We start from the raw sequence: 24,147 nt of genomic DNA, 5'->3' as shown, positions 1-24,147 counted from the left end.
CCCCGCCTCAGGCCCACAGATGCTCTTGGACACAACGCTCGAATGCTGAGATGCTCGTGGACACATGCTCTGACCTTCTTGGGCTCACTAGACATGCAGACGCGGTTTCCTTGCATCGAGGTGAAGGCAGTGGATCCCCCAGTGGGGCGCAGAAAGGCTGCTATGCTCCACATCTGTTGAACATCCCTGAAGGCCACCTTCTGCCTGTGGCGCACTGCCCAGCCCACTGCTCCTGCCCTCTGCTAGCCCGAAGTGATGAGTCTTTCATGCCTGTTAAAGAGGGCAAGAACTGCCACTTACTGGGCCAGACCTAGGTCTGTCTAGCCCAGTGTCTGCTGCCTCCTTGGGCTCATTTGAGCGACACTCGGCGCTGTCCAGTGTGCTCTGCTCAGTGTGCCCCCTTGGTGCACTTGTTTTGACCTGCTGGCCCTCTTTCCTTTCCCCATTTTTTTTTTTTCTTTGTCCCATGAAGTCAGTTGGCATGTACCCTGTGTCACAGAGGCAGAGAGTGGGTGCTGAAATAGAGAGGGAACTGGGTCTGACCAGGGGTCAGGCTCTTTCCTATCTCACTTGAAAGAAATGCCAGTATCAGACTCCTGAATATCTTCCAGTTACATCTGAAATACTCCATGCAGGGGAACCTCAAAGCATGCACATCTCTTCTAGTATCTCTTTGGAGGTTTCTAAACCAGTTTGTAATGCACACACAAACAATCGCTTTGAGTGTGGTGGGTGTTTGGAAAAAACAAACAAAGAACCCTGGAGCTGTAAGGGTGGGATCTGACCATACACAGCTTTCAGCACCTATTGTTACAAAGTTCCAGCTGACCCTTGAAAACTTTTGAAAGCAAAACATGATGACCCTTTTCACTTGATCCACTAAGCTGTTTCTCTCTCTCCAAGGTAGCTAAAATTTTTTTTTTTTTTTAGTGAGAGTCCTGCTGAGGAATTAACACTTCTGGAAATGCCAGCTGTGCAGAGAGAAGCATGCAGGTTTTTGACTGAAAGACCTGGTGGTTACCTGGTTCCCTTGATATTGGGATTAGTTAGTCCACCAGAACTGATATGAAGGATGGGTTGCTGCTTCCTGATTTTCAGCATTTAAAATAAACCCTATTTCCTACTTTTAGCAGAGGCAAATGTGTAGCCTGAAGGGAATACTGTTATGATGGTGTCGATAGTGCTGCAGTGAAGCAAGTAATAAGGGACTTCAGTGCCAAAACTATGTGATTGGGCATACGATTAGTGGGAAGAGGCAGGCATATTGGAGATAAACAGAACCTAACAAAAACTGTTAGAGTATTTGGACAGTTTTATAGAGGAGAACAGGTCAAGAATGGCAAGTTACATCAAACGAGCAGCTTCTGAATATGAGCATGCATGTTTTGTGGGGGGCGTAATGAATGAAAGCAATAGATGTTGAAAAGTAGTGGAGGAATACATGGGATACTCAATGTTATAGAAATGACCATAGTACTTTAATTTATCTAGGATCTCTTCTGTAGTGTCACTTTAATTTTAGGATGGCATTTAGAAGGCCCTATAAATTTGGCAACTGTAATACTTGCCGTGGAAGCTAACTTTTGCTGCAAACCCGTTTCTGATTCTCACTTTTAATTGAAACACAAATGTTTAGGTATTACAGCTTCAGGAATTCATATAGAGACATTAATTGTGAAACTCAGTGTCTGAACTGTGACAAATCTGAGATGCATGTATGTCACGAGTCATTTAGCTCAAGACCCCCTAGATTGGCTGTGGAATGTAGTATTCATCTAAGATGTGCAGTATGCTTGTTGCAGAATTTGTTGTGTGCCTAGCAGCAACAAAACATTGGTTAGTCACTCTGCCTTGCTGGGACCTGCTAGAAGTTGACTGTTCCTACACATTTTCTTACCAGGAGGCATTCAATAGATCATAGTGCATGCTCTAAAAAAGTGTGTGTGTGTGTGTGTGTGTGTGTGTGTGTGTGATCAAAAGCCAGTGCTAGAAATCGGCTTGTAGCTAAAGAGTGAGAAGAGCCCGAAGTGTAGCCTTGCCTACCTAGAGGATACAGCTGCAGCTGAGGCCTGGGGAAGTGAAAAATGAACACTGATCCAGAGCCCCTGGGTGTTTTGAGCTGTAGGACTTGGTTCCATTTTCCCATAGACTACACAGGCCCCGTTTATAGGGCTCAAGAATCTCTTGAATAGTTGTCAACTTAAAATGCACAACTCTGTCTGAAAATTTAACAAGTAGTATGGTTGTAAGCAATCCAGTTATTAAGCTTACAAGACCAATGAATAATCTTTCTAGATCCTTTTGTAGTGTATAGTACTCTCTATAGTGTGTCAACAGAGGAACAGGAGGAAAAAACTCTAAAAGGTCTTCTGCAATTGCAGTGTGTAGAATATTAGCCCACCTAAAAATTCAAAGTGACATCCCTTTGAAAAGTTCCTTATTCTTGAATATTTTTCTTGGCACATTAAAAAAAGAGAATGGTAATGAATATAATCTGTTGGCTGTTACTTGACATGAGTGGATGGTACCAGTCCATTGTGTATCATAAAGAGCACAGTTTGACATACTTGTGTTCAGAGATCCTAAGAACTTTGAAGTACCCTCTATATCTCAGCTCTGTCTAAACTAGTGAAATTTGGTATGTGAGGTCACTATTTGCCCTACAACTTGCCATGTAGCTACATGAATCCCATGGTGCATACAGCTTCATTCTGAGAAGGCTTATGTTAACATCTGTCTGTGCAGGTCATTATTGGGTTCATCTACAAACACTAATCTAATGTGCAGCAAAGTGTTGGTGTCTACACGTGTACAGCAATTGCTGCACAGTAGATTAGTCTAATGAGCTGTTTTCTAGTATCTGTAGATGCAGGTACTAGAAATTGGCGCATTAAACTAATATGCTGATGCGCACATATAGAGGCTGCCTGGGAACAAATTGGTCCTAGTCAGTTTATGCAGCAGGTGGCCACAGGGGGCAGGGAGACTTGTCCCTGCTGGGCAGGACACTGCCTCCTAGCCATGTGAAGATTGAGACCTGCCTTTTCTTTTGTCAGGTACTTATACTCCATCCCACAGAAGTATCTTTGCCTGTCTGCCAGCTGGAAATTCCAGTCACAGTTGGCTGTGACTACTGGGCCACAGTTTGCCTGGCTGCAGCATAAAAACTTTGAGAATCTCTGCTTTACTATATTTCAGAGATCACTTCCAGATCAATGGGAAGTATTGTTGCATTTCCCAAGAACTTGGTATCTGGAAATGCAAGGACAGGGCCTGATCAACTGAAGATCAATAAAACTAATTGAGAGAAGATCTGTACCTCACCCTTCAGAAGGATGCAAAAAGAGACCAAGAAATCTGTGGCTTTTTTCAATCTTTGAATTATTTTAATGACCGAACAGACTTGCATAAGATCAGGGAGATCCATAATGGATTCCATCCATCCATTAAGGCAACTGAAAGAGCTTTTCTGAGTTTGGAAAAGAGTACATACAGTATCAAAATTACCTTCCTAGAATCATCTATTTAACTTCTTCACCATCTAGAGTGTCCTGTCAAGTTGATAAAACTATGTACCTTGATAGGGCATTAGAAGTTCCTGCTGTTCCATCCTGCATACATTTCCTCTTATATACTTGGATCATTCTTCTCTTCATAAAAGCAGGACACACATTTTTAACACTTTTTAGATTGTTATATTTGTTAACTGGCCTGTTCCTTTAAAATAAACCTGCTTATTTAGTAGAACAGAAATAATAGAACAATTATCATTTTAAGGACTTATATTTCTCTCTAAATTCCACCAACCAAATATAGAAAACTGCTAATAAAATGTATTTACTCCATGATGTCAAAATCAGATGACCTCAATTACAGTATAGCAAATAATCGACTGGTGGTTATTTCAACTCTCAAAACTGCAACCTGTTGGGATTATCAAAGTATTTCTTCATCTAGAATTCTTGGTGCTGACAGATTAATTTCTCCTCAGCTGCTAATGCACTAGTTTATTTCATCTTGAGCAGAAGTGTGGCTGTATCTTCTCTCCTATTTCACTGAAGGGACTAAAATAAATTAAGAATTTTACTGTTACAATTTCAAGAAGTTAATTGTAGTTCAGTATTTGTGTAAATTTAGGTGTTACAATAGTTTTAATCACTAGACTGACATTTTAACCATTAATAAACGCGTGACAAAGCAGTTAAAACTATTTTAACTCTGACTCTCTTTTTTTTCTTTTTTCTTCAAAGGGGATATCCTTGTTCTACATTTCTTCAATATTGTGTTAATAAATCAGAAAAAGATCAGTTTAATTTGGTAGAACTGAACAGAGTAGAAGAGTTGCTTCTCGTGACTTGCATGCAACAGTCATATCAATTCACCCCACTATATCACATTAGATTTTTACTAGCGAATTGCCTGTCAAGAATAATGGATGAATTTCAAATAACAAAAACAAACATTTAACTTTTTTATATTTATTAAATATTTATAAAACTTTAAAATAGGCTGAACATTTGAAGATACCAGTCCCTTCTTAAACCTGCTCTAGTCCAGCAGGCTAGAGGCGGACCTACTCCTGCTGCCACCTGCATGCCTCTGCTGGGCAAGGGCAGGTGAGCTCTATGTCTTGCAACAGCCGCCCATGCCCTGGGACTTCCTGTGCACCACCCCTAGGCATCTCCTTCCCTGCTCAGGGCTTGGGACCAGTGTTCTCTCTAAGCTGTGTGGCATATGCAGCTATGCAGGCACGCTCATGCCACACTGCCAGATGCACCTGTGCAACCGTGCACGCTGTGCAGATTGGAGGGAACGCTGCTTGGGACAGGGCCACCACTGCTCACCCACTGCCTCACACCTCTGCCTGGCTCCCACTTCCATCAGCTGGCCCCTCCCTCTGCCTTCCCAGGAGGAGCTCAGTAGAAACAGCCCTGGCCCCCCGGCTTTTTTTCCCAATTCTGGAAGTTGGGATCATCCTGACGTGGTCGCTAAACAAATGCTAAAGTTTAGCAAAGAAATTTCTCTAAGGACACATGTTCTCTCTTGCAATTTTCAAGCTATTTGCATTTAAAGAGCGTTACAGACCGACTAAGCCCTCTGTATCTGTATCTATATATGAGAGGTTATATGGATGTAGATGTCTTGTTCCTCCCTGCTCCCTCCCCTGCCAACAGTGCTACGCTGTAGCATGCAGTAGCATAGCCTGTTGCTCCTTGACTCTTATTTGTACATTTGGTTGTTCTATCCTAAATGTAGAAGTTTTGGGGACTTCTAATTCCGATGACTCCTCCAGTTTGTTAACATCTTTTTAATTAGAAGGGTGGCCTCCAAAATGTCTGCTACCTTGCCCATCTTGCTGTCTTTTTGCAACTTACTAAGTGTCCCTCAATTTTATCTTTCAATTCATTAATGAACATATTGAACAGAATTGGGACCAGGACGGACCCCTGGGTAACCTCACTTATACCTTCACTCAGTTATTTGTACTAAGCTATTGACTACTGTAACGTGGGTGCATAATCTCACTCTGACAGTAGTTTAATATAAACTGTATTTTCTTAGTTTATATAAGAGAATGATATGTAATCATACTGAAAGCCTTCAGTGAAGCCTATTTTCTTATCATGGAAGGAAATCAGGTTGGTTAAGCATGTCTTGTTCTTGGCAAATCCATGTTGGCTGTTCCTTATCACCTTTATTATTCTCTAGGTGCTTAGAAAGAGATTACCTAATGATATGCTCCAGTATCTTTCAGGGTATCAGTATCTCAGGCTGTCACCTTCCAGCTTTGTGCCTTGCTTCCTTTGACATAAGCTCTGTAGGGCTGTGTGCATGGGGGCAGGAGGATGGGGAAGAGGTTTTTTGTAGGTGGACCCCTTTTGAACATTGAACATAACCCCAACAGTGGTGATATCTTGCTTTCAGTTGGCAGGAAACTGACAGTTCCGTCAGGCTGCTTAGTACTTCCCTACTTGTTACCCATGCATGTAAAGAATGACTTGTAATTTTTTACATTTGAAAACTAATTTCTTTTCCTTTGCTGTTTTAATGATTAATATTTTCTGGTCCAGGTAAAAGTTGTCGTTGCTTCTGTTCTTAAATGCTAGATCTTAACTGTTTCAGGCAGCCTGCTGCTCAGAAAGAGATCTCTGGAGAGGCTAAAATGCCACTGACTTGAGAAGGATTGGATATATGACTTCAGTTATAGAACCATCTGTGAAATTGTTAACCAATTGTTGCTGCTGTCCACATGCAGTATCACACAAGTCAGTTATTTTATAGGAGACATGCATAACTGCTTTGGTTGTCATTGCTCTTGAGTCCTGTTAGTTCATTTTATGTATTTATTTTACAACTCCTCTAGCTGTTGGCAGCTCCCCTAATCAGGGTAACTTCACTTGCAGGTTTAGTGTGGTTTAAGTTTAGGGATGGGTCCTTAAACTGTCATTAGAATAGGAGTAAAAAATTTGACTAAAGCAAATCTGTTCAAATGTTCCACACTGGAGACAATGCATCTCTTGGCTATTTCCGATTGAATTATGAACTGGCTTTCAGTACAGCTAGTTACCCTGACTCAGCTACCACATTAAAATTCCTCCACTAGAGAGTGCTGTATTTATTCCAATCCAAGATGAGTTCCCCTCCCCCACCATTTGACTGGGAGGGGAGGGATGGGCAGGAGGCTGGAGTGGGGTGGGCAAAATGCGGGCCAAATGCGGCCCGCCAGGCCATTCTATCCAGCCTGCAGAGCCCCTAAAAATTCAGAAAATTAATATTTATCTGCCCCTGACTGCCTGTCACATGGCCCTTGATGGCTTGCCAAAACTCAGTAAGCGACCCTCTGCCCAAAATAATTGCCCACCCCTGGGTTAGAGCTAAAGGGTAAGCAGTAGTAGAAGGTTTGGGGACACTTGACTCCCCTGTCTCCTGCTCCTGCTACAGTAGATGCACACCTGCACAAACATGAATTTAAGACCCTCCAATAATTAAATTGTATATATACATACAAAACGTGTAATTTTCCAAATTCTCCAGACCTGGAATCTAATTACTTAAGGTTTATCTTAAATTCAGAATTGTCTTAGGTCTGGGCATGTATGGTATTCTTAGACACTTTGTAAATGGTGTAGCAGTGACCATGATGATTGTGCTTAGTCAAAAGTAGCTGCAGGGTCTATAAACTGGTGTTAGTGACCTGTGGCAAAAGGAAATCCCATCTCTTATTAACATTTCACAAAGCGTATACAGAAGTAGTGCTCTACCTTTTGGTCTTGTAGGCCAGATGAATGCCTGCAGGCAAGCTCTGCACCCAGTTTGGCCCTGTGTGCCAGGATGAGGCACTATGTGGCCTTGCTGGCTCCTGTATGCCTGGATTGGGCCCTGTAGCACCTCACCACCTGGCCCCAAGCACTGAGATAGGGCTCTGTGCTGCCCTGCATGCCTGATCTAGCATGTAGGGCCATACTGATTGGTCTGTGCAACTTCCCATGGGTCTGGGAATTTGGTAGGAGGGGGGCAGCCATTAACGCTGCCATTACTGCAAATTTTCAGACCTATGGGGAGCCCTCTGCTGAATCTGGCCCATGGACTGAAGGTTGAGCACCCATGGTATACAACATAAATTGTGGATTGGCCTGCACAGGTCTGCATTGGGTGTATAGGAAGGCAATGCTTCGGTAGCGCATCTTGAACTTTCTCTGGGATGAACAATAGTATTATTCTATACTGTAGTTCGGCCAAGTTTTTTATTTTTCCTATTCAAAGCATCTCTAAGGACTTCTGACATTATGGACTGCCTGTCTCTTGATCTTTTGAAATTTTCCTTAATTCACTGTTGCATTCAGGCACTTGTCTCTTCTGTAGGATGTTGAGTCTAACTGTGTTTATAGTTATGCTTTCTATTTGAATTAATACCAGACTACTAATTCAAAATAAAAACCTTTCCATTTATCTACAGTTAGATTTTTCCAAGAGGTAGTTGCACAAACTTTGTTCTATTATGTAAATTTGACCTGTTGATGCATAGATGGTTAGAATCCTGTTCCTGTTGAGAAGGTTCCTATTACCAACTAAAATATGCCTGGGATTTGGATAATACTGTGGATATGTGGAACTTGGTTAAGATTGTTAACTTCCTTGTACTTCTGCAAAATATTTTGAGATTGAAGGAATTTTTCCCCCCCTGCCAAATGTTACCAGAAGACTACTTTGTTCACAACATTCAAAAGAAATTATCTTTTGCACTGCTTCAGAAAGATAAAGTGTGTGTGTGTGTGTGTGTTGTTTTGTGTGTGGTTTTGTTCATTTGTTTTTCCCCACACTTGATTTAACTATATTCAGTTAGTTAGTCATAGTCATCTGTTTTTCCTTTTTGGTTGACTTTTGGTAAACCAAATAAGAATAAGGAAAATAAGATTTCACAAAGTTATACTTGCAAGAATCTTAATAGTAAAACTAATTTCCTCTTTGCTTCATCCGAAGCCCTGTTGTCAAATATTCCCTTGGCCAAAATGTCTAAAAGGGTTACAACCTGTCTCTATCAAAACAAGCACTCAGTGATTCAATTTGTGGATGGGTTTTTTTTTTCCATTTAACAAGGTCGGTCAGTTCAGTGCAGTGTTTGTAAGTCACAGCTTTTAATGGGTTTTTGGCTGTAGCCATGTTGGTCTAAGGACATGGGCAGGAAAGCTTATTTGGGTAGTTGTGATATCTTTTATTAGATTAACTGAGTAGTTGGTGGGGTGGGGGGAAGTTCTTAACAAGCTTTCAGGTGCACTCGCCCTTCAGGCATAGGGAGTCTCTGCAGGTCTCCCTATGCCTGAGGATAGGTGATTGTACCCGAAAGCTTGCTAAGAACATTTTTTCCCCCCCAACTACTCAGTTGGTCTAATAAAAGAGATCATATATACAGCCTTTAATGGCACATTTGCACTACATAGCTCCATATAACTTTGTTCGTGGCTGAAAGCTTCAGTCCTCAGTTGATTACACACCTCAATGTACATCAAAACAATATTGTGTATAATAAAACAAGCAGATATTGGTGTCCATTTGACTGACTTGCTATCACTGCATGTTACCAAGCACCTCATGGCTAAAAGAATGCCAATTACATACTCTATCTGGCACCTCCTTTTGATTATCTGGGGGAAGCAGTGATCATGTTGGGCTGCAAGACAATGTGGTTTATTTATCACTGTAAACAGCTTTCAGTATCATGGGATAGTAGCTTTGTTTTGTTTTCCGTTGATGACTTCTGTGGTGTGTGTGTGTGTGTATGGTTTAAAAATTTTTTTTTTCTTTCCAAACATATTTGGACTCATTCTACCTTCTGTTCCAGCTTCCACTCTTGCAGTTAGAAACACTCTCAACTAACTAAATCCCTTCCATGATTTTGAATGTATTTGTCACTTCTTGTGAACTGATAGGCGTATCTCTAGTTGCACAACAGCACCTGAAGTTGCCAGCTTTTATATGACACTAGCGTGACACTGTCACTGTGGTGGTTTAGTGGTTTAGTGCACCACAAACCAGGTGCAACCTCTGCATGAGGCTGACGCTTAACCAAGGCTTCATGCTCAACTGCAAGCTTTTCCTTGCCTCTTTCTCTATTTAACTTTTGAACAGCTGCTTTTTGTTCTGCCAAAAAACATTTTTTACTAAACAGTGCTAATTTTGAACTAATAAAACTGCACTAGTTAGTCTAAGGATGACAGAGGAAGTGGGGAGCCTCTTTTGCAGTGTAAGTTCTATCAGTGTCTTTGGTTTCATTCTGAGTTGCCACATGCATTGAGAGGAAAACTTATCTGCCATTTCTTGGGGCTCCCTGTAATATTGGGATACATGTTTGTTTGTCTTTGGAAGAGACTGAAAGCCTGAATGCTGTTCTTGGCTTCTATTTGTAGAGTATACCATAGAGCCATAGAAGCGGCTACAGTTCCAAAGGCATAGTAGGGATCTCATTCCTTCTGGATGTTCCTTTAGCTGTGAGAAAATAATCAGATAAATATCCAAGTGGCAGTGCCACTGCTGTGCGTGACTAGAGTGCTAAATGGGGAAATACAGCTTAACTCCCCAATACTATACTACTACTGGGTATGTACTGTACACTCCTGCTTCAATGATTAGTGATAAAACTAGGAAGTGTGCAAGATTCCAAGAAGCTGTTCCAAAACAGAGCTGAGATCTGTGGCTGTTGGAGAGTTAGAGCTGCTCTTCTTTGAATGAATGGAGACTTCCTTCCTTTGCAATAGTTGGACATGTTTCTCAAACAAAGAGTTTTCTCAACAAAACCTAAACTTGCCTGGGATCAGATTTATTTGATGAACGGGGGCTTATTTTATGAATAAGAAGTCCACAAACTAGATCTACTACATTTCATGGAAACTCTTGTAAGGCTCCATTTAATACATTTTATTCAACTCCTTACCTACCTCACCCTTAAAATAATCCATATTAATACTGCTAATGTCCTGATTTGCTCAAAATAAAATGCCAACCTAAATACGGTATTCAAAAGCATTTCTTATAGCAATTACACATTTATTGTTGGGCATATGTAGCATATTGTAGTTTATTATCTACAATGGTGTAGCCACCCGGGTTGGCAATCTATAGTTTACTGGCTGTATTTGGCTCATGGAGCTAATTGATCTGGCCTGTGGACCTGGGGCTTCTCTTGTGGGGAGAAGTGGCAGTTGAGTCCTAGTGTCCACTTGACCCAGCTTGGATATTTTGGCCTGCAACCTGAAAAAGTTGGCAACTGCTGGTGTAGAAGCAGCATGGTCTAGTAGATAGAATACAGGAGGGTTCTGATCTTGGCTGTGCATGACCTTTCAGATAACAGAGTGAAGTAATTTATCTTACCATCTGCCATCTTAACTATTTTACTTTACTATATTAAAATAGCAATAGTTCAGAAATGACATGACTCATTCAAAAACCATCATCCCTAGTCAATATGTTACCGAGTACATAATTCTTCTATCCCCTACTAGCTTTGATTTGTTGCATTTTTATTTTTTTTTTTAATAGTAAAAGTCTGTATTTAAAGAAATGATTTTTATTTATCAGTAGTAAACTACTGGTCTAGTTCCATTTAGATCATCACAATGCTATGGTGTCACAGCACTCTGGTTCGGTAAAAGCTCTCATTGTTGAGGAATTGAAGAAGCCTTTATGCTCACCTGCAGAGTAATTATCCTAATAAAGTATCTGTGGAAGAGTGTGCATTTGCAGGTGTCAAAATTTGTATCCGTCTATTCGCTGACCTGAGACTGAAATTTAAAGCAATGACATGCAATCCTTTTGGTCTTAGCTTTTGTACTGTATTGCCAAGTTGGTGGTAGTCCTGCAATAACATGGCAAAATCATGCTGCAGTTAACTTCTGTGACAAATGCAGTTAGTTTTTACTAACTGTAGTAATCATTAAGTAACCTTTAATCACTTTCATCTGAGGTTTTTTTTTTATTCATCTTTGTGAAGCAATTTGAAACCTCTTAATTTTCCAAATGGAGTGTGTAGGAAGTAAAGTAGAGAGAGGTTTTAGCAACTTCCAGATATCATAGTGGCAAGGAATTGTCAAAATGCACAAAAGTTTTTTGGTGGTGTGGGGTTTTTTTTTTTTTTTTTTTTTTTTACATCTTTTGTCTGCTTACCCTGACTCCAGTCACATGACCAAGCTGCTGTTTCAGTTAGTTTGTGTGTAAATTAAATGCTGTTTAAAATGTATGCTACCTTTTTTATTGTACAACTGCTTTGTAACTCGGGAAAAAATATTGTTTCATGTATCCAACTATAGTTGGTGTGTAGTTCGTAAATGTCCTTCTGGTATAATTTAGAAAGAAATACAAATAGTTACTTACAGGCCCACTGGGTACTGTAAGATGTAACTTTCAACACCTGTTTAAAAATAAAGTTCATATGCAAACTAAGAAAGATACCAGGCTTCAACTGTAACAAAAAGAAAATGGGCTTTTTTTTTTTTTAATACGTAAAGCCTGACAGTGTGAGCTCTTAGCATGCAATGTAATGCAGTTAAGGGGGTCCACATTTTAAAAAATTCAATACGTTTGGTACTAATAAATTAAAAAATGGTCTGTAATTGCATATAGAGCTGTTATGAGGAACTCTGAGGTGATGCAGACCTGGTCTTCAGAAACCATTGCAATTCCTATTGGAGCTATTGAGCATGTGCATTTCTTAACAATCCAAGCCTGATTTACACGCTTGGAAACCACTCATGTCTAATTATAACAGAAAGTTAGGGTCATAAACACACTGAAGAAAACAGTTACAGCCTGGCTGTGCTTCAAGTTCTTATGGTTTAACTTTGCATGTGTAGATGGGACCAGAACACTAAAAAAGGAAATAATTGTTTTGTACCTGAGGCCCGAAGAATTGATGCCTACAACAGGTTTCAGCCTGTGGTCACAGCACCTTGGTAAATTTGGAGTGATTTTTAAACTGGTTCATGAGGTCACCAGACATCCTAATTTTGGTAGGTACTGGAAGGTAGAGACTTGGATAATGTAAATAGGTTACTTCAATTGAAGGTTTTCTTGTTGACTTCAGAACCAACAGCATTAAACTTTAGAAACATAGCATCTGCAGCACATATTTTGAGCTGAGGAAGGAACACCTGTAATGGCTTTAAAATATTTTTTGGATGGTTTGGAGTGATACTGGTAGGAATGAGTCTGACATCTCTCTACTTTTTGCGAACTTTTTTTTCCCAGTTCATGGATATAAAAACCTAACGAGGCTTGGAATTTCTTCCATTTCATATACATTATTTTAGCAAAAGTTGTATCTGGCCACTTATAAAACGCATAAGTGAAAGTATATATATTTCCAGTTACCTGAGGCAGGGGGGAGGAGGGGTGACAGCCGCTTCACATGGAGCAGGGAGTGATAGAGGTGGCGGCAGCAGCCGATGTATGCAAGCTTCCCCCACTAGCCGGCCGGAAATTCAGGTTAGTAGAGCTTGCCAGTTACTAAAATGCTGGTTAACATAGCTTTTACTATGTATAAAACACACATACACATTTAATTATAGATATTTATATTATTTATTTAAAGCAAATTAAAGATGCTTGCAAGGGGAAAGCTTTCTGTATCCTGAAGAATGAATCTTTCATTCTTGCCTTCTCAGATCAGCTTCTGCTGTTAAGTTATTGACACAATCCAAGTTTTTTCCACTGAAAATATTTCTTAAAACTCAACACTGAATTCTAGACCCTAGAGATTTGATCTCTTTTAAATTATAATTTCTAAAACTGCTGGGTGCATGCAGTGGTCTGGAAAATTAAATCAACCCTAGGAAGTTTTCTGGAAGCTTGAATAAAATGTACAAGTTTGAGAAGTTTTCTAATCCTATCAGATCAACCGTAAGTCTCAGAAATTGAAACAGAGTGCCAACTTCTGTTAAACTACACCATTTAAACATCCTGGATTCAAGGTACGAGCGTTTTTAATGAGCCTTTTTGCTTTTGTGCAATGAAGTATCAGACCCTTAAAAGAAGGGTAGCTGTAGTGCACCATCATTCATTTAATCCTAAAATTCACACTCGCCCATTTTGTTATTCCTTGACTTGGTTTAAAATAGAAATATTTAGTTAGAATTTATTCCTTCAGTACATCTCAGTGCAGGATGTGTTTTGTTTTGTTTTGTTCCTGAGTAATTTCTGTATTTTTTGGATATCTTATACAGAGTCTACATTTGGGTTTTGATAAACTGAGAGAAGGTTTTTCTTCTTTTCAAAAATCTCTTGAAGGTTTTCAGAAAGACTTTTTTTGACAGATTTAGTTTCTTTTTATTAAACTACTTTTAGGAAAGGAGGATATATAGAGTAGTATGTTTGATTGTTTTAATTCTTGCTATAAAGCAGTACCATATTTCATGGTATACGAGTTGACACTGTGTATAAGTTGATCATTTTTTCTGATCCAAAAAGTTAGGATTTTTGTAAGTGCAGTGGATAAGTGGACCTGACTTTTTGGATCAGAAATATAGGGTCAACTTATACTGGCCCCTGTGTGCCCTCACTGTGGGCCAGGCACCCGGAGGGTGGACACGTGCTGCAGCGCTGCTCGCAGGGGGCAAGGCCAGGCTCAGTGCTTGGCTGGCACAGCCCAGACAGCGCCACTTGCAGGGGATGGGGCTGGGCTTAACACCTGGCCAAGTGTTGTCTCCCTGGTGACAGCAAGGCCCAGGCCCCAGGGCCTCCAGCGACGGGGATGCTATCTCATAGTAAGTGAAGAAGGCTGGGTTGGGGCCGGACCGGGGTTCAGCTGGGCCAGGGCAGCGCTGAGGTGCGGATCGAAAGTATTGGTGCAGTGTATATGTTGAAGTGTAAATTTTAAGATAAGTATTTTGACTTCAGATCTCTACTTATAACTATGAAATATGGTAGTTCTCAAGCTTGTCAGACTGAAGGCACCCCTTGGAAAATGCCAGTTCTGAGCTTTCACTTGTTTTTTTTGACCACAGAAAAATAGTAGAGCAGTTCTGCTGCAAAGAACTCGGAACTCAACAGGTCAAAATGTTTTTGACACTATGGTATCTCTATTTAAAACCTCTAGACTTGTTTAATGAATCATGTGTAGGTGTTTGCACACCTAATGGTGCTAACTTTACATAGCACCTTTTAAAAGGATCTCATGCCACCCTGGCTGAGGCTCACTGCTTTAGAGCACCTGTATACATTACAAGCCTTCTGTTGGCAGGACTTCCACAACTTTGCTGGTGGGCATTTAAGATATCAGCTGTTAAGGGGCCCACAGCTTCTGGCAGAAAGGAGAGGCAGGTCTGTAGATGTTTTCTGATGGCTTCCTTGTGGTACCAGAAGCCTTCTCACTTGCAGAGCTTGAATTGCTCTGTTGGCAGAAAGAAAGGGGTCTCTTGCCACAGGGTAGCTGTGTGTGTGGGTTCTGTAATGTACTCAGCTATTTTTTTTATTCATTCCTTGCTGTGTGGACAATCCCATGTTACAATATAAGAATGTATCTAATGTAGGAACCTATATGCATTCTAAGCAATGGATTGGAGTGCATGATGGTAATGTGAATACAGCTGTGCATTGTTATTAGGGCTTTGCGAAGCTTTGGTCCCTGACTTGATTCGGTGGCCAAATCTCTGAATCCAAATCTAATCTGAGGACCCTTTAATCTCTCCAAATCGAATCGGAACCCTCCGAATCTATTCAGACAAACACGGCTTTAAACGTTTTTTTTCTATATGCCTCTAGGTAGCAGGCGGCTTGTGAATGTTGTGATGCTGAGGCACATGGAGTGTCCCACAGAAGTGCTCGGCAAGTGGTGCCTCCTGGCACCAGTTGGGTCTGAAGGGGCACCCAGGGTCGTGTCCCCCCCTGGCCAATCACAGAGCCGGAGGGAGCAGGACCCAGCATGCTCCCCAGCAGACCTGTAAGTGGACCAGAAGTACTTCCAGGTTTGCAGCTGAACACGTGGAGGGCCCCCCTGCACTCCTGTGGGACGCTTCATCCGCTCCAGCATTTCAGTGTTCACGAGCCACGCTGGTACCTCAAGGTACGTAGAAAAAACTTTTAAAACGGTGTCTGTGCCCGAATCGCTGGCATTGAATTTTCAGATTCAGTTGAATCAAATTGGGGACAGTGATCTGAATCAACAAATCAAATCGCTGTCCCTGATTTGGGCTGAATCCAAATTCAAATCTAATAGCGCCCGCTTCTTAGACAGTCAGCTAGCTGCACTTTACCTTGCTGAACTCCTGTTATGCTCTCGTATTCCTCCTGCCCCCCGTAAAATTAAAATGGCAAACAGGTGTCTTGTTTTGGGATTTGCGTGAATCATTAGTTATAGAAATTAAATTAATGGTATTGTTTTGCATAGTCCATTTGTGGAGGGGCCAGGATGACTTTTTGGAAGCATAATGCTTAACTTTCTCTCAGAGGGTTAGACCTAAGGTATTCCATATTATTTATAAACTAGTTTGGATTCTTGGATAAAGCAATTTATAGAAATGCAGTACAGTGAGATTTTTGGCTACTGTTAGACACATGAGCTAAACTGGAGATGGGTACATTCCAAAATAGCTGTTCTTATATTTCTGACGTATATACAAGCTCAAATCTAGTAACAAAGCCCTTTATGTAGTATTAATCATGGCATTTTGCATCGCACCTGTTATTTACCAGGTGTCGGGTAGAGATATCTGCAGCTTCACTTTTTGGGAGGTGTTATTTTAAGAAGTTGAAATAGAAAGGCCTCAGATTTCTTACCTGTGACAACTCTCTCAGGGTGTAGTGAGCATTCAGGCTGTAGAGCCTTGTTGTGACCCATTGGCTTGTCCTGTGCTTGTAGCAGAGTTGCCCGCAGCACTCTGTTCTTTTGTCAGTGTTGGGTCATGTTATAACCTGTAGAAGAAATGGAGGAATATGAAATGTCTCCTCTAATGTTGTCATGTAGTAGTTTTTCCATTATTCTGATTACAGGTTGTTGGGTTTTTTTAATTGCTTTAAGTGAGGCCAAATGTCATCCACTTTTTAATAGAAAGAAAATAAACTAAAAGTAACATTTAATTCAATTAGTGCATCTTCCTGCTCTTAATTCATTATGATGACTGAGCATCTGGTAGCAACTGAGCATGAACTGTTTAAAAACAAAAACAAACAAACAAAAAAAGTCTAGTCAACCTAATCCCCATTATTTCTGCTCAGTGAAGAAGATAAATGAATTACCAGGCACTAATCTTTGGATAATTACTCTGATTTGAGCTGGAGATCTTGGTTCTTAGAGAAGTTAGTTCTGTAAGGTTTTGTAGAATTGTCAAAACTAGTGAACTATTTCAGAAAGGATGATAATAGATGAGTGGAAACGTGGAGTCTTTAACTTTTGTTCCTCAGTTATAGTGCAGCCTTGGAATCCACGTGTTGTAAGATGGATGTTACTTTCTTCATCTGAACTTCATTAAAATTGAGCTTACGAAAGCTTGTAAAATAAAAGTGGAAGACTGAACTCTAGGGAGAATGTTTCTGGCAATCTGAGAATAAGACATTTGTGAAATTAATTAAAAATTTGATATATTTTATTTTTTGTTGTAGCTCTTTGTCGGAGGGGACTTCTAGCTTTTCTCTAGCATAGAGGCTTATGCTTTTTAACCGAAGTTTGATTAAAGGCATGGCTATGAATAAAAATACAAAAATGTTTGGGTACTCTGGCTGCAAAGCATATTTTTATCGTCTTCTGGTTAATTTAAGGTGGCAAACTTCCAGAGCCTCTTTCTCAAGTACTTTTTATGAGAGAGGGTTAGTGCCTTCCTTATCCCAAATTCTGTGAGAGCAGGGATGAGTTGAAAGGAAGCATCCACGAGTGTCAGAAGATTGCTTTGGGTAACTAGCAAACCAGAAGGAGGTATTAAGTGGAGTTGCTCAGGGGTCTGTCCTGAGTCTGGCATTAATGTTTTGGAGGATGGGAGTATACACTTAACAGATCTGCAGATGACACTAAGCTGGGTGGAGTTGCAGACGCTTTAGAAAATAGGTTTAGGATTTGTAATGAACTTGATGAACTGGAAAATGATCCAAAATTAATTTAATTAGATTACATAAGGCAAAGTATAAATTCCTGTTCTTTAGGATGGAACAATGAAATGCACAAATACAAATTGTTGAGGACACTTGGATAGGCTGCAGTACTGCAGAACAAGATACAGGTGTTACACTGGACTAAAGAGTCCTCAGTGGGCTCTTGTTGCACAAAAAAAAGACTATCGTACTGGGATGCAATAACAGTAGTATTGCCTGAAAATTGAGGGAAATGATTTTTGCCTCTCTAGTGTGGGTGAGGCCTCATGTGGAGCATTGTGTCCAATTTTGGGCGCTGCACTTCAAGAAAGATGGATACATTGTGAAGAGTTCAGAGGAGAGCAATTAAGTGATTTTAGAGATCTAGGAAAAATGATTTATGAAAAAAGGTTAGAAGACCTGGAATTATTTGTTTGGAGTAGAGGTGTCAAACTCATTAGGTTTCTTGGACTGGATGAGTGGCACAAAGCCAGGCCAGTGAGCTGGGTGCAGCCTGGACACAGTCTGGTGCACATGTCTAATTTTGAGACCCATGGGAAGCACTGTGAGCCAGATGATAGGGGTCTGTATCTTTGATACTCCTGGTCTAGACAAGAAAAGACTGGGGGAGGAGTGAATTTGTTAAGTCTTCAAAGCATATGAAGGGTAGTTATAAAGAAGATGTTGTTAGACTACTTGCTGTGACAACAGGCGAAAGGATGAGAAGTAATGATCTTAAATTGCAATAAGAACAATTTTAGATTGGATATTAAGAAAGGTGTTTTGGCTTTTTTTTTTTTTTTTAAGCACTAGAACAGGTTACCTAGAGAGGTTGTGAAATCTACTTCCTTTGAAGTTTTTTAAAGAGTAGGCTAGACAAACATATGTCTGAGATGGTTTAGATTGGAATGATCCTTCCTGGAGCCAGGGGGTTGAATTAGATCATCTCTTGAGATCCCTTCCAGCTCTTTTTTTCTGATATTCTATACCATGGAGCCATTTGGTATGGCTGTCACTATCTGTATGGCTTTTCCTTTTGACCTCATGTTTGCTGCTAAGAAAGCTCTCGGCATCCCCACTAGAGAAGGGGTAGCTTGGAGCAGACCTAAACATCTCTTGCAGAAGGACTCTTGGGCTCTCTTAAAATATGTACCGTCAAGGCCTCCATTGCTGGTTCTTTCTGAGCAGTGCACCCAGTCAATCTACTCTGTTTAATTGCTGACCTTTGATGCGCCTAAGGGGCATGTTGTCATCAATGGACCTGGGATTAGGAGGAGGCCATGCAGAGATGCCCTATGAACTAGCCCTTTTTGTTCCATGCCTGTGATGTATTGCATGAAGTACAGGCCGTTGCAGGGAACCTTTCCTTGATCTTAAGCCAGAAACTAAGCACTCCACTCAAAGGTCAACATAGTTGTTCTTAAGGGACTAACCTGTATGTTTCCTAGAGGGATTTACAGGTACCAGTTTCTACAGAGGCACCATTCCACTCCTGGGATGAACATCCAGAGCACACAAAGCTGGAAAGAAGCTCAAATACATTGTGGGGCACCCAGTTCCTTGGGACAATAATTTGACAATGTCCTAAGAGTCTTTCTGAAGCCTCTACCTGCTTTCAGGAACTGCCTTGCCTCTTTCCACTCAACTTTGGTAGTCATTAGATGTGTTAATAGAATTGTCCAGAGTTATCCTGTTTATTTCCATACATTACTGCATAATACCCCCGCTTTATAATCCATCTTCAGAGAATAGAGTTCATAGCAGCCTTTGATCAACTCCCTAAAACAGTGACAGCACTCCTCCTTGAAGACAACAGATACCTGTTATTGCAGCTCCTGTTACTTGAATTAGAAACCAATAGACAAAGGATGTTTAGGGCTGCTGGGCCACATTGGCATGCATGTATGTGATACTGCTTGTCAGGTTTTACCTGCAGCTGATCTAACTGGTTTTTGGTGTTCCCTAGCAAAATGTGATGAACAAGATGGCTGTGGTTTTTGTCTCTTGCTTGCGAATAGAGCTGGATTGTGGAAAGAATCCAAGAATGTGTGGAGGCCTATCTTGCTTTTTACACCCATGAGTTTATCAGGAAAAGGTTGCAGAACCTACCTCCAACAGTCTGCTTACACAAGGGACTTCATTTTCAGAAGACTTAACCTCACATTAAAGTCCTTGTGCTCAGAGCTATCAGGATAGTGCTATTACTGCCTTTTAGTTTTGTTTTTTTTCCCCCACAGTGTTTTGGTACAGAGCTGGATGGACAACCCCATATTATTCCAGCAAGCTCAAGGAGGTTCATACTTCTCATCTTTTTCAAGATCATGAAGCTCTTAATGTGGTGCTGCACAGATGGCAAACACTGGGCAGTCTTCTGACTGAACAGCATCTAACCCAGAATATCTCTGGACTGTTTTGGAAGCGCACATTAATAGATAGCTTGTAGGTTAGGGTCATGCATAGTTAAATAGGCTTTGGTTCCTTTGAAGAGTTCACGGTTGATCCAGAGAATGAGAACAGAACATAACAAGCTGCCTAGGAAAGTTGTGGAACTTCTGTTTACTTGGAGGTTTTCAAGAAGCCTGGCTTAGAAATAGCAAATTCTGTCTCTCTGTAAGTGGCTGGGCTTAAGTCATCTTTTAATTTCCTTTCATCTTACTACATATGATTCACTTACCTTATGAGCAGGGATCCTGGTTTTCTCTGATTTAAAAAAAAACAAAACAAACCAAACCCCAATTTTTGGATTAAATAAAGTTACCCCAAATCCACATTGTCCCATGATTAAAATGAAACTGTATCATCTAAAAATTGGGGATTATTTTTTTATTTTTATTTTTTTTATTTTTTTTTATCAGCGAGAACCAGGATTCTTCCTTATGAGAAGGGAATGTGCTGAGAGGAATGCACCAAATAGTATTAGATTTTTCAGGAAACCATGTATAGCAAAGTGGGGGCCACAAATTATCCCCACACCCTCTCTGAATGTCACTCTGATCCCCTTTCCCTGCCTAGTCTGCTGCTCTGCTTTCTGCTCCCTTCCTGATCTACCACATGCCCTACACAGGCTGCAAGTTGGTTATGCTGTAAGTTGGCCACCCCTGGTCTAGCAGACCAGTTGAGCTGGGTCAGTGTAGGTAGGAGTGTTTGCTTAAAAAGAATCAGTAACACTAGCAACCTTTGAATGTTTCCTGTTTAAAGAAATTGGGACTTCATGTCTATAGAATTAGATGCAAAATATCAGAAATTGTTCTGAGTGACTATCCTTTCCTATTCTTAGTCTTGGATGTATGACTCATGTCATGTTATGGTGACAGGACTCAAACTACTGCTTTTTGTACAAAGTAATCTGCAAGATGAGGCAGGGCAAAGCAGAGATTATTTCTAATAGTGCTTGCACCTGTTCAGCCTGTCAGCATCTCTCTCCAAGATGTTTCCTGCTGCTCTATACATTTTGATCTTTGGTTTGGAGAATTTTCCATCTGAGTGTCCTGCAGGAAAACAGTGCCTGCAGCTGTTGTAGAATCTCTGGCTGCTGCTCCCTTTACCACTGTTCTGTGTGGAGCTATGCTCTTAAACCCAGTTTGTGTCCACCTGGCCATCTTCCTAGCTTCTTCCATGCTTCCAGGGCTGATGGGAGGGGTCATGAGGGCAGGTGGCTCCAGTTGCCAACATATGAGACCCCAGAGGAATAGCCTCAGTGGTAGGGGCAGTGCTTCCCGCCCCCCCCCCCCCCCCCCCTCAGGGACAAGCCAGGGGAAAGTAAGGGGTAAGAAGCCGGGGGCAAAGTAAGGGGTAAAGGGGGGGGGGGGGAAGAGCAGGGCATGGTGGGGTGAGGTCCTGGCCCCATTACCCTCACTTGGCACCTGCTAGATTGTACCTCAGTGATTCTGAACTAGAGTGCTGCTAAATTCAAAAAAGTTATGGAAGGGTGCCTTGAGTCTAAAAAGGTTGAGAACCATTGCATTACAACTTACTTGTATAGTTGAATGCTTCTGGTGTGCTTTAGACATTTTTCCTTTACCACAAGATGGCTCAGTCATGCAACTATGGTGTGGTTAGACTATATATTGGCAGTTGTGTTCTAATTATAGTGATTTTACTTGTGTAAAATTTGTGTGGTTCACTAAGGAATGTAATTGGTCCAAAGAGCTGAAAATAATTTAATGCAATACAGTTGAACATTTTGTACCTTTTTGAGGTTTATATCCAATAATATGGATTGGGTACACTGGGTTTCCTTTAAATGAAGGAAAGGAAGTGTGTCTTTGCATACCATCTTGCTAATTGAGTGAGGAGAACTTTAAACTGGATTCACTGCAAGTTGGAGACAAAAGCCAAGAGATAAGTAAGGAGGCTGGGGACCTGGATAAAAACTTCATAAGGGGAAGCAATAATGGAAGCCATAGTAATGTTCTCAGGGAGAGGATAGGACAGTTAGATACCTGAAATGTTTACACACTAGTGCAGAAGTATGGGGAGCAAACAGGAAGAATTGCAAGTCCTCGTACAACCACAAAATTATGATGTAGGTGGAATTGAGGAGATATGGTGAGTATAACAGGGGGCCTTCCTGGGGCTGGCTAAAAGTTGGCCTGTCCACCTGTTTTCTGGGCTAACCACCTGCCTCTCTTTCCTGCCATGCCTTGGTGGAAAATGATTAAAATATTACCCAGGCAGGAGGCTGCCCATTTCCTGCCCTGATGCTAGGGGGGCATTATCTGTGGCTCCAAAACCTCTCCTACACTGCAGCCCATGCCTCACAGATGGCATCTAAGTTCTTTATGTCTTTGGCTCCACACTGGGCCCCATAACCCTCTAGTCTGGATCCCGACTAGACGCCATCCTGTCAGGCAGCCTACTTCACCCTCATTCTGGGGTGCTAAGCTCCCTGCACTCTTCTCCCGCTTGGGTGTGGCTCCCCTGGGACCTTTGGTCACCTAGACCCTGGCCTCACTTGAAAAGCGAGTCAGAACCCCAGGCCCCCAGCTCTGAGCACCCCTCATGGTGGGCCCAGGCCCTCTTGACCCTTTTGGTCTTGACCCCAGCACTGACAATCGAGGGTGCCTCAAGTCAGGCTTCTGAGCAACTAGCCCATGCTCTTACATGGGTCTGCCTTCTCAGGCCCTACTACAGGGTTACCCACCTAGTTGTGGGACCTGGGGTTTTTAAGGCGCCCTTACCCGCCTTTCACTGGGGTGGTAACTGGCCTGGCATTTCCTGGGGGCTCCCATGCCACCAGGAGCCCCACCAGGCCACCCATCCCTGGCAGGGTGCAGTTCTAGGTCATGCCCAGGACCAAGAGCCTCCTAGCCATCCCCATAAACTCTTGCCCTTACCTCCATATGTTTCTGCTGCAGCTCAGCCAGGCAATATTTCCACTTAGGCTGGCAGCAGCAACTGCAGCCTTTTTATACTTATTTCTCAAAATGGCTGCTGCCATCAGGCACCTTTTGGCTGCCTGACTTGGCCCTTAAAATGATAGGCACCCAAAGGTGCACTGCCACAGTGTGATATGACTGGAATCATGCCACAGTGTGATTTAAACCAGTTTTACATGACTGGAATATGAATGGGTATGGATGGTTAAGAAAGGATAGACGGGGAGGTGTGGCCCTGTGTATAAAGATGATGTACTACAGGGGTGGGCAAAATATAGCCCATGGGCCAGATCTGGCCCACGAGGCTATTCTATTCGGCCTGTGGGGCCCCTAAAAAATTTAGAAAATTAATATTTATCTGCTCTTGGTTCTGGTCAAAAATGACCGGAACCAAGGGCAGTAGGACCCAGGGGAAGCCTGGTGGGCTCCCATAACAGCAGGGCCTGCCCGGCCCCACCCCCCTCAGCTGGAAGCCCCAGTAGAGGCTTCTGGCCTCAGACCACATGGCTACCCTGGCCGGAACCTCAGGTAAGGGGGAAGGCGGGGAAGGGCAGGGAGGACCCCAGGCAGAAGAGGAGCCTGGGGAAAAGTTGCCCAGGGAAAAGCTGAGCACTGGGGGGGGAAGCGGCAACTCCCCTGGCCCGTGGCCGGCGCTCACGTGGGGATGCCTGTGCCTGCTCCAGACAGCCCCACATGGGCTGTTTGCTGCGAGCAGCTGCAGCGTGGGGCGCCAGCCATGGGGCAGGTGAGGGGCTGTTTTCCCGACCCCCCACGCTCAGCACCACCTGGTAACCTGGCTCCACTGCCAGCTTGCACCCTGTGCCGGCTCTGGGCTCGCCCATCGAGGCTGTGCGTGGCGACAGCAGCTGTGGCCCCCCGCTTGCCATGCTGGGCAATGTTTGCTACTGCTGCCTCTGGGCTGCCCAGTGTGCGAGCTCCAGGTGGCCAGCAGCAGCCAACACTGCCTGGCGCAGCAAGTAGGGATGCTGCAATTGCTGGTGAGCCTGGAGCTGGCGCAGAGCCCAGGCTGGCAGTGGGGCTGGTTTACAAACTGGTGCTGAGCACAGGGAAAAGCAGCCCCTTGCTCACCCTGTGGCTGGCGCCCCACGCTGTAGCTGCTTGCAGCCTGCTTGGGGCTGCCTGTGCCTGCTCCAGACAGCCCCACATGGGCTGTGAGCGCCTGCAGCAAGGAGCGCCAGCCATGCGGCGGGCAAGTGGCCAC

This window comes from Alligator sinensis, unplaced genomic scaffold (genome assembly GCF_000455745.1).
Source record: "Alligator sinensis unplaced genomic scaffold, ASM45574v1 scaffold737_1, whole genome shotgun sequence".
Classification (NCBI taxonomy): Eukaryota; Metazoa; Chordata; order Crocodylia; family Alligatoridae; genus Alligator; species Alligator sinensis.
Note: the sequence above shows the minus strand (reverse complement) of the source record.